Source organism: Euprymna scolopes, chromosome 39, assembly GCF_053919585.1.
Source record: "Euprymna scolopes isolate OS-2025 chromosome 39, ASM5391958v1, whole genome shotgun sequence".
Classification (NCBI taxonomy): domain Eukaryota; kingdom Metazoa; phylum Mollusca; class Cephalopoda; order Sepiida; family Sepiolidae; genus Euprymna; species Euprymna scolopes.
Window position 1 is genome coordinate 54,374,471 of NC_136520.1, and position 12,500 is coordinate 54,386,970.

Genomic DNA, 12,500 nt, shown 5'->3' on the forward strand with positions numbered 1-12,500 from the left:
AAATTACTAACTAGCTCTACTTACGTATTGAGCACTTTTGAAGTAAATACTTAAAGTTTACGCATAAATCTATACTTTCGTATATTGATTTTATGTGAGTAAATGAAGTAGTTATATATATATATATGTATGTATATATATATATATATATATATATATATATATATATATATATATATATATATATATATATATATATTGAAGAAACAAATACACAGAGAGACAGCATTGGAAACAAATAATATATATATATATATATATATATCTGTACTATATACTTGTGCTATAATATTTATAAACTTTTTTATAAACAAGCATGGGTGACCGGCGTTGCCCGCTTGTTTGGAGGTGTGTGTTGAGCAAAAAAAAAAAAAAAAAAACGTGGTAATAGGCAAGCTCGAAAATAAAAGGAGTGAAAGAACGCGAAAAAGCGTGACGTAGTTGCTGTTGCGCCAATCGCAAAACCGGGCGTGGCTCAGGTTTAGATTTAGGCTAGACAATCGAAAAGTGGGATTACTTTCGAAAATATGGTCGAAAAAGCTTTCCCTCCTTGTAGAAAAGTGCTCAGTTTAGGATTAATGAATTAATGTTATTAGCCAATTTTTCGATATTTGTCATCCGATGCTTCAAAATATGGATTTCGTGAAAATCCGTACCCCGTGTCGAAAGTTTTAGGTAGACATACAAACATTCATACATACATACATACATACATACATACATACATACATACATACATACATTTAAACAGACAGGTCAGATTTATATTATAGATTACGTATTTTTCTCGAAACATTTGTTAGAGACTTGATTCAAATTCGAACTCTTGCAATGACATTTTAAATATGGCTGTCTCAAAGACATTACGTTTTGTAAGACCAAACGCATATTTTGTTTTCTGACTTATAGTCTGACTCCAACAACATTTAAACGTCTTAATATTGGTTCGCGTATCTCATTTAACACTTTTCAAATCATAACTAATACTGTCCGTTGACAGATTGCATGCAAAATCATTGATACACAGGCATCAACTCAATGTACACACATAACTACATGTGCTATTGATATATTTTGTTCTCCCACGAAAGGAAAATGTGACACAAGGGACATGTGCTGTCCGCAAACAACTACGCCTCTGTTCGCTTACATACTTTCCATGCGTCCTTAAACCTGTTAAAGAGGTCTCGTCATTCCTTAGATTAGTATGTCACGCTTAAGTTTTGTCATGGATCTTGCATGATTAAAATTAAATATATCATTCTCTTTGCCTCCTCTTAAAACTTTACGTTTAAACAGTATTATCATTGTTAAACTGGCAAATGGAAGTGATGCCTCTATTTAGAGCTGTGGCGAAGCATTTCCATAATATAAACTGGCTGTCTGTCAGTCTGTCACGTTTGGGTTTTAAATTAGTGTGTTCCGCAATCTACCATGCTTAAATGAAATTTCAATATTTTTTTCATCTGCCTAACCTGACTTTCAAATAAAGTGTTTTAGTTTCATTTACATATATCATCATCATCATCATCATCATCATCATCATCATCATCATCATCATCATCATCATCATTATGCAGTCCGTCAATCTTGACGATGACGAGTTGGGGCCTCGGTGCTTTATCCCTCGGTGTTGGCATAGTTCTCTTTCTGTGTGAAACGTCCGGTCACAGATACCGCATATGTGAATGCCGGGATTATGTCGTCTCAAATATCTTTCTCTCTATTTCTTCCTTCCAGCTAATCCTTTCTTTGGTTTGTTCCTCCCAACTTTCGGCATTGATATTCATCGCCTCCAGGTGCCGCCTTGTTACATCTTTGTAGCGAAGCTTCTGATCTCCTACCTTGCGGGTTTCATTTTCCAGTTCCTCGTAGTAGATTCGGTTGTCTTCCAGTCTGGCAATATGCCCGGTCCATGTTAGTTGCATAATAGCAAGGGTAGTTTCCACGCTGTCTGATATGTTTGATACGTACTTACTCCATTTGATCTTCATGATTCTACTCAGAAGTCTTTGCTCGACGATTTCCAGTCCCCTTATGTGTTCTCTATACAGAGTGCATGTCTCTGCTGAGTACAGCAAGGCTGGCAGGACGACGGCTTTGTAAATTCTAGTCCATATCAAGAGCCGCTTTTCTAGCTTTCAATTTGGTAGCTTATTTCTTTGTCATCACGGCTGTCAGTCCTTAGAGTGCTTCCAAGATAGTTACATTTAAAACATCTTAAAATAGCTCTAAGGTATCCATACTTATTGAGCGTATTATATATCTACAGTACAATGAGCATTGTGTTCTTTTAATTGTATTAATACATTTACTAGTACATTAAAATAAACTCTGCTCTCTAGACTCCAGGTCCAATTCCCTCATATATATATATATATATATATATATATATATATATATATATATATATTATTTGCTTACGTCCAAAATACAAAATGGGCAATTTCTAAAAAATATATCCGATCTTCAAGGTGAAGACGCTAACATCACTATCGTTTAAAAAATCAACAACGAAAAACTACGAAAATATATAAACGATAAAAACTAAACAGTAAATTGTCTATGGCATCATAGCTTAATGGATAAGACGCTGGACTGAAATACATAAGGTCCAGGGTCCGAGACCTAATAACAGTCAAGCTACGCTGAAGAGGGGTAGGACCCCGAAACATGCATGTACGTAGGTTACTGTTTTAATATATATATATATATATATATATATATATATATATATATATAAATTGACTATTATTTGATTATATATATATATATATATATATATATATATATATATATATATATATATATATATATGAATTGACTTCCTTCCGCTATAGTTGAAACTAAAACTTATAAATTATTCTTAGTAAAATTGTTTATTACAAAAAATGGAAGCCAATAAAAATTAAACAACAGTCACTCGGATGTAAGTGTGACTTACAAAAGAACATACACACTATCATATTAATATATAGATGAGTCTACTATTCATTACAGCCAAATAATATTCAATCGCTTTGCCAAGCTAAATCTTGTGGCAAAATTTTAATATGCTAACCATGCGTAACATTGAATTTTTCATATGATGTTTAACTGGGATAAGGATTTTACTAGGTCCGATAGGCTAACGTTAGAGTAGCTTTTTGTGGAAGTTGAATAAATTCATCATATTAAACTTAGAATGTTAATTTCCTAATTTTGTTATGCCATGCAGAATGTTCGCATAGCGTTTAAATTGGTCTACCATGTTTAACGTTGAAATTGGTCTTACTTTAATATAGTAATTTTTATGCGTCTGTCACGTTTTACTTTGGGATAATATTTTCATGTGTCTATCGTGCATAAGTTTAAAGTTTTGTTTGCTTTGTTAAGCTTCGTTCCTCGTCCCAATCTGTTTGAAATCAGATATTTGGTTGACGTTTAGTTTCAAGTGGCAAATATTATTTGCAGCGATAAACGTGCAGATGAAGAAGTATTTCATCTTGATTTATTTGTCATTTGCGGTCCATTTCAAAGTAAAGAAATCCACAAGGTTGAAAAAGAAAACACGCCAACATTATTTACCAACAAAGGGGATAAAAACGAAAAAAAAATTGAATCGAGAGCAGAATGTCGGTCAGTATTTTTAAAGGGTGGGGAAGTTTAAAAGGGGGAACTACTAAACGTGTGGTGTGCAATTTTCATTAGAACAGAGTCATTGAAACCATTATTTCGTAAAGTAGTGGAGCAGGTTATCTCAATATTCCATAACAATCTTTCACTTAGTTATACAAGCACCAAGATTGCCACAAATGAGGTTCTGAACACCAGAAACTTCAAGATGGCGGCCATTTTTCAAGATGGACGCAGAAGCAAACCTGACAAATTTCAATGTTGGTGCTTGTATCACAAAGTGAAAGATTGTTTCAGCAATCTGACCCACTGAAGCTGTTTTTTTTAAAGAAGTTAGAACATCAAATAATGTTATATTACTTTTTTGATTAGATGATTAAAATTATTTAATTGCTATTCTGAGACTTTCGACGCCTTACGTCTTTTTAAATGACAACATTTTTCTTTCGTTCTTTTTCTTCATTCTGATTATATACACATCGAGAGGTAGTCAGCAAAAAAACATGTAATAAAATGATTATTTAAATTATTTAATTTTAGGACTTTATTTCATATTTGTCTATATATATATATATATATATATATATATATATATATATATATAACTATTTCATTTATTCACATAAATTTACTATGCGAAAGTATAGATTTATGCGTAAACTTTAAGTATTTACTTCAAAAGTGCTCAATACGTAGGTAGAGCTAGTTAGTAATTTATAAAATATATATGGCGATTAAGCTACACTGAATATTCTGCGTTTCATCCAACTCAAATATACTGTTTGATAAAATGCATGCCCATATATATTTTATAAATTACTATATATATATATATATAAAATAAAAATTACAATTAAATTTACCAAAATGATCCAAGATGGTAAGATTAAATTAAATTATAAATATTAAAGAATTAATATTTATGATTTTATCTCAGCCAGATGTAAAAGCTCGATAAAACCAAATAGAAAATTGAGCTTATAATAAATTCTTTTAACTTTCTTGAAGTTTTACATTTGGATTTTACCGTCACTGGATTTTTTATCTTCCACCAGACTATCCATTCATGTATAATCACCTTTTTCTTTACCATATTCCCTCTGCTTAACTTATTTTGTTTTCAAGTAAGATCTTTGACTTACTTGCTGTTTCATCAAATACTTCTGCATGCAAAATCCGATCTCGTATTTTGCTAATTCATACCCTCTGATGAGAAGGAGAGTATTTCTTCAAAACTCTGCAGATTAAGGACTATCCACTTATCTAGTATTTCCTTTTCATATTAAATATGTTTTAACTCATTTCAAAGTGTTTTTTAACATATTTTATTAACTGTTTGCTCATATATATATATACATATATATATATATATATATATATATATATATATATATATAATATGATTACTTCATCTAATCACATAAATTAATATAGAAAAGTTTAAATTTTATGCGTAAATTTTTCAGTATTTACTTCATCAGTGCTCAATACATGGGTAGAGCTAGCTAGTAAGTTATAAAAATTGTCATATATATCTTCATAACTTACTATATATGTGCAATATATAGTTATCCACATACAGTACCGTTTCCTTGTATCACAATCCGTCAGTGCGGCTGGACTAGCACCTTTCCTTAACCGGGGAATAATTAAACAGCCATCGTGTTTATAGTCGGCAGTTCTAACCATTGGCCCATTGAAATGTGGCTCGAAGATGATCTCTTCAAATGTTTATTGAATAAATATTCACCCACCGTTTTACACTGCCCGGGATCTTTGTTTATTTACAAACAGCAGGCCTCGATTTATAACCAATTAAGTAGCGGTTGAGATACATATGCGACTAAAACAGGGGAGGAGCGCTTAAAATATATAGTCATCCATATACAGCACTGTTTAGTTGTAACACAACTCATCAGTAGGCTAGACTATCACCTTTTTCTAGCCGTGAATGAATTACAACCATCGCGTTAACCATTAGCCCTTTGGGTCGGTGCTCGCAAATGACCTCTTAAAATGTCCATTATATATATATATATATATATATATATATATATATATATATATATATATATACATTATTTACTACATATATACAAGGTGGAATGATAAATTTGTCGCCCTAAAGGAAAAAAAACACTACATCTTTATTTTAAAGTTTAAAAAAAATCAATTAAGGTAACCTGATTATGTAGTAGAGCTGACATCAATCCAATACAGCTGCCTTCAGCCTCAATCACCTCCTCCGTACGGGTCCGGAACTGGGAGCAGGCCTTTTCAACAAGCGCCGGCGGGAGCTCGGAGAATACTCGGCGGATGGCGGGCATTAGGCTGGCTTTGGTATCTTGGGTTATGTTCTCGACATATGACCAAACGAAGTAGTTCAGCGCATTCTGGTCGGGAGGAGAAGAAGGAGGAGGAGGAGGGTGGCCGATGAGAAAAGGATACAAAGTCGTAGCAGTTTTTCTGAAGTCACGCCCGGGTTACTTTGGACTTGTGGATCGACACCGAAGCTGTCCGCCACACTCAGCCTCGGTCTGCGGTTACCTGATTGCAGAAGGGGATCTTACACACTTCTCCACATCCAGTTTCCCTTTGGTGATAACTTTTAAACCGACTTACAAGACGTGAGATGGCATGATGTAGCTCTCACTTGAAACGACTCCAAAACCCAAAACCCAAAACCTTAACCAGAAAGAGTCGTCCGATGCATTGAGATGTGGTTTCAAGGGTTGCGCCGTCCGGATTAATATTTTGAGGGTGCTGGTAATGAACTTGTCATAACTTGGATCAGAAGAGAGCATGGGTTGTACTCGCTTGCTGAACATTGTGCCATTTTCAGACATGATAGAAGGCTTCTCTCGCTCTTGAGATTTGCAAACAACTGTCCAACTAGTAGATAGTTTTAGACAAAAAACGGAAATTGTAATAATGTCGTTTTAACCATGGCGACAATTTTATCGTTCCACCTTGTAATGAACAAAAAGAAAAAGAAAAAAAAAACAGCTCAACCTTGTCTAAGTCAATTTTTTATTCTGTCAAAACAAGAAAGACTGCAGTTGCTGTCTCCTCGCGAGACATGACAGCGAAACTTAATCTTTTGACGTACATGGCATATTGGACCTAAGCACTTTCTGCAGCGGTAGATTGAACAAATCACATTTTTTTCGAGCAACATATTGGAAATGCGGCAAAAGTTGTCGGAATCGGGTTAATAGCACGAATCAACGATGTGAGACGCTACAAAGAGACAACATATGCGCACGGATGACCTCGTAGGCGTTCGGCATAATAGGCCCATTCCTGCTTATGCACTCAAAAAATATGAATATGAATTTGGATATAAATCGTTTTGAAATAGATAAATTGCTTTCAACTCTATGAATGACACACATCAATGACACAAAATGTTTACATCATAGCGTACTTAAAAAATGCATGCGTGTACCTCTGCTGTGTATGTACATATATGTGTGTGTATGCTCATCTTTATTTCGCAATGTACGCCGCTGTGGTTTCCAATGTGTGTGTATGTGTGTCTGTATGATTACATACATATACACATACAAACACACACACACATATAATGTGATTGTAAATAAAAAAATATTGACTTGTTTGACATATGTAAATTCTGTTTGTTTCTTATCTTCAACAGATGTGGACACATCATTGGAAATGAGCTATAATATATAAATCAATATATATATATATATATATATATATATATATATATATATATATATATATATATATATATATATACGGCATAATCGCGTTGACACACCGGTTCTCGTAAGATCACCGAAGTAAGCAACGTTGAGCCTGGTTAGTATCAGATGAGTGACCATTTGGGAATTCTAGTCGCTGTGTGCGCTCTCCGCTTATCTCGGCATTTGTTTGCAGTCGATCTGCACTTCACTTGCCACTGGTATTTAACAATGTCGTCTTAGGAGAGGTGTAGTTGAAGATTGCGCAATTCCTGCTACAGAATTTTCACGCGCAAACAACCCTTCGACTGAAAGATCCTGCTATATATATGCATGTATATATGCATATATATGTATGTATATATATATATATATATATATATATATATATATATATATATATGGGGGGTTCAGTGCGTGTATATATATACTGGTTGTATATGTGTGTTTCCTAAAAGTAAATCCAGTGAAACACGCATGATTATTGAAAACGTTATTGGCTACATATGTGTATACATGTTTAAGTAGAATCCCACTTCAAGCAGACCACTTTATCAGACTCTAAAAGCTGCAAAATTGAAAATAGAGAGAAAATTATATTCGTTATTTATGAGATATTCGGGTGTGGTTTACGTTGTGGAAGGTTACGGTGTGTATACTTTGTGAATGCGAGCAGTAGTTTTTTTTTTAGTGTATAATGTTACTTCGGTTTCCAAAAGAAAAACTTAGGTCAATAAACAAACGCTACATAAAAATAATACCAATACCTCCGCCGCTGCTACCACATAGAATCGTACTTCACCCGTCATCGTCCAATTCCCCACCCCTTCTCTCTTCCTTGACCACACCTCCTTTCACTCTAGAGGCATAAGGGATTTCTACTCGTGCACTCCGATGTGTCTTCAACTAGAGAAGGCAATCAATCGATTTGATTTAAAAAATGGGAAATTTTGCCGATTTCTATGATACTGAAAATCTGGGAGTATGAAAGATCTTTGATAATCATTGAATCCCGGGCAACATCGGATCACTCTTTTAGTATATAAAGAAAACACCTACGTATATATATATATATATATATATATATATATATATATATATATATATATATATATATATATATATATATATATGTATATATATGTATATATATGTGTATATATATGTATATATATATCTATATATATATATATATACATATATATATATATATATATATATATATATATGTATATATATTATAGCTCATTTCTACTGATGTGTCCACATCTGTTGAAGATAAGAAACTTACAGGCTTTACATATGTCAAACAAGTCAATATTTTTTCTTTACAATCACATTATATATATATATATATATATATATATATGTGTGTGTGTGTGTGTGTTTGTGTGTGTATATGTATGTAACCATACGTACACACATACACACACATTGGAAACCACAGAGACATGCATTGCGAAATATAGATGAGCATACATACACATATATGTACATACACATATATGTACATACACATATATGTACATACACAGCAGAGGTACACGCATGCATTCTTTAAGTACGCTATGATGTAAACATTTTGTGTCATTTTACGTTTCGATTATCTTAATTGTCTTATCAGGGGTTCAACAAAGTTCTAAGCAAAACCCTGGTATGACGGTTACCGTCGTCGACACTAAAATTAATCTGGATATATTTTTTCTGGCGTTTACATAATTTTGTTATATTTGATTCACATATATATATTTTCCACTTCTCCAAAAAATATTTATTAGCTTTAATTTTTTTTTTAAATTACACCCACACATGCATACCCCCCATATATAAATATATATATATATATATATATATATATATATATATATATATAACCACTCACAGACAGAATGTTTCGCTGTATCACACATCTTCAATGTGGCTACACCAGCGGCTATCCTAAGTCTGCGATTGAACCGATAACGATTGAGTTGACAGTCGCTCTATTTATTGCGTTACGTGCTATCTAGCATTGCTATATGCAAAAATACTCAGTTTATTTCTTTTCAAAGTGCTTTTCATTTATGCTAAAGCAGTGGAAGGCGACATAATTCTCCAAGAGTGCTCAACTCGTGAAATTACAAAATATTTTTAAAAATTGAGTTTTAAAAAATAGTATATGCCAAATTGTTATCGTAGTGAACAGTTGTTTCGAAGCGGCATTTATTTTAGTGTATCGTAAAAATGATGAATGCCGATTCTAACTGGAAGAGTTTTCTGGAGGTCGGGGGTTCAATCCTCAGTTTCGGCAATAATAAGAATCCTATTACAATTTGTATCTAGTCGTGGCTGAAAGAACAAGAGCAATCCACTCTCGTTGATCAAATAAGATGCGATGCTTGAGATTACGTATGGAGTGCAGGTCGACATAAACATGTCCGAGTTTTGTAAGATGTGTCTGAAGAAGTTTAGAGGAGACGCCCACTAAAACGTTATGACAATTAAACCAATGTGATTATGTTGGATCCATCTACTGCTCCCGCGATCTTCCATTTATAAGAGAAGCAGGTACGTCCTTAAATAAAGTACTGTAATCACACCTGGGCAGGAGGTGCTTGGCGCGCTTAATCCAACCTGAATAGAGTTAAAAACTAGCTTCGAAATTTAGTAGGTGATGCCCTTTCCTCTTCCATGCAAACTATTTCCCCACAGAAGAGGCATTGCAAATTTATCTCCGCTTTATCGTTATTAGCATGACAAGTGCTGTAGTAACCTCCAATCAATGATCTACTTTGACAAATGTTCACAAAAACACCTGACTAGCTATAACCAATATAAACAATTTCTCCCACAGTCTCTGTGCCTAAATCTAAACGGATATTTCATGAACAATGCTTCTTTCCTAGAACTGCCTGCCTGTGAGACACTGTTCCGCTGGCTTGCTTCCCGGTTGAATACAACATTATGTTTTGGTGTGCACCCCAGTACGAGTTTTTTTTTTTTTTTTTGCTTTTTTTTTACAAAAAGGGAAACGTTTCGAAAAATAATAATAAACGCAGGTACATGTCCAGTTTCTTTCCGTTTTTTTATTTACTCAATTTTTTAAAAGGAATTTAACGTTACCTTTAATATCTACGGTATTTCTCTCTGTAATGAATAAGACATCTGCATTAATTTACATATATGTATGTCTATATTACAAACAGGCAATTTTTGGAGGCCTGATAATCTATATATCTATGAAAGTGAAAGTACATGTCTGTCTGTGTGTCTGTGTGTCTGTGTACATTTTCCTACGCAATTACTCTGTCAATTCTCAGCCTACAGACTCGAATTTTTATATACAACGTTCTGAGATTTGCGAAAATCTTTGTAATCGGTTTTCGTCCAGAAATTTGGTTGTTAAGGGGTCTAACTTCAACGATTTGACCTTTGAGAACTCTACCAAACTCCTCTGCCAATTTTGAGTATAAGCAATTGAAACTTTAGATATAAGTTCTTTGGACATGGATCTAACTTAATAACTTGATATGAGCCCAAAGCAATAAATGTTAAGGGGCAAAATAGGGGTAAAATTACAAAAAAATTGACCGCTTTTGTTTTTTTTTTTTTTTGTTTTTTTTAAATTATGTTTTTGTATGTTTTTTTTGTTTTTTTTTCTTTGCTTAAAATACACCCCCAAACAACCGGGCAACGCCGGGATGAAATGCTAGTCTACTATAAATTTGATAAGTATATGGTCTAATTGAGTTAGATATGGGTCTTAGATAATCCAACAATTTTCCGTAGCACCATCCACATAGTTCACGTAAATGTCGTAATATTTGAGGCGTGGTTACGATGCCATAAAGACCATTTATAAATAAACGCGGAGAATGAAACGGAAAGAAACCCCATTCTAACTGCCATTATGGAAGTTAAATGTCAACGACCTTGTTTGTTGGCGATTACATCATTGGCTAAACTGTCTACTGATTACAATTATCGTTGCTACGGTACTGGAATTAACCAGATTGTTGTACTTACTAGTGATCAAGTTGTCCGGAAACTTCTGACCGTTTTTTTTTTTGTTTTTTTTTTGAAAGGGTGGGACAAAATAAATCTGTTGGAATGCAATAATAATAACCAAGTAATAATGAACATAACTTTTTTGCAAATTATCTACATCTGCGTTCTTATTTTTCTGATTTTTTTTAGATAAAATCTGATCATTAGGATTATTCGAACTACTGTTCTCATCTTGAGTGTTATTCGCCACAAAAGAGATATAGATCCCTAGAGATAAGTGATTCATACAATAAAGCTACATTTTATTCCCTTTTCTGAGATTTTAGTATAGCTTAATTTTTAACGTAGCACATCATATCGTTATTCTTTGACAATTTTCGCATTTTTACTTATAATTTCATTCTGTACATGACTGAGATTAGTAAGACTGCTGTTATCATTTTCTATTTTTGTTGTTGTTTTTTTTTTTTCGCACAAGGGTTCGGTTGATATAACCTCCGGCTTTCTTCTGATGTATCTTGTCAGAACACGTAAATCTTTCTGCTGAACTCGGTCGGGAATCGGCACACATACACGCGTGTACACAGATATAAAGACACACACACACACACACACACACACGTCCCCCACATATATATATATATATATATATATATATATATATATATATATATATATATATATATATATATAAATATTTATATATATATATTATATATCTTCTATAATATAAAACTGAACGTCTCTGTGTGTCTGGTCACGAGTAGGCTCCTATATGGTTGCCTATTTTTAAAAAAAACTAATTACATATAATGATAGATGTATCGAGGATCAGGAATGGGTATGTTTGATTTGACAGGACGGTCGTGCATAAAAATTGTGGGGTCTGCGTTCGCACCTGGTCCACAAAGTATGAAAAAAAAAATGAAAAAAAACGTTTACAAGGATTTTTGATATAGATGTACATAAGAATATTTTGATAAGTATGTTTTAACTTAAATAGGGATGGTATAATAAAATTGTGGGGTATGCTTTCGCGCCTATACTCCATGGAAATATGGCACAAACATTAACAAAGACTTTTCGTATCTATTTGCGTAAGTATACGTTGATAAGTATGCTTCAGTTTGAAGAAATATGGTATAATAATATTATTGGGGGTTCGTTCGCCCTGACATCCATAGAATG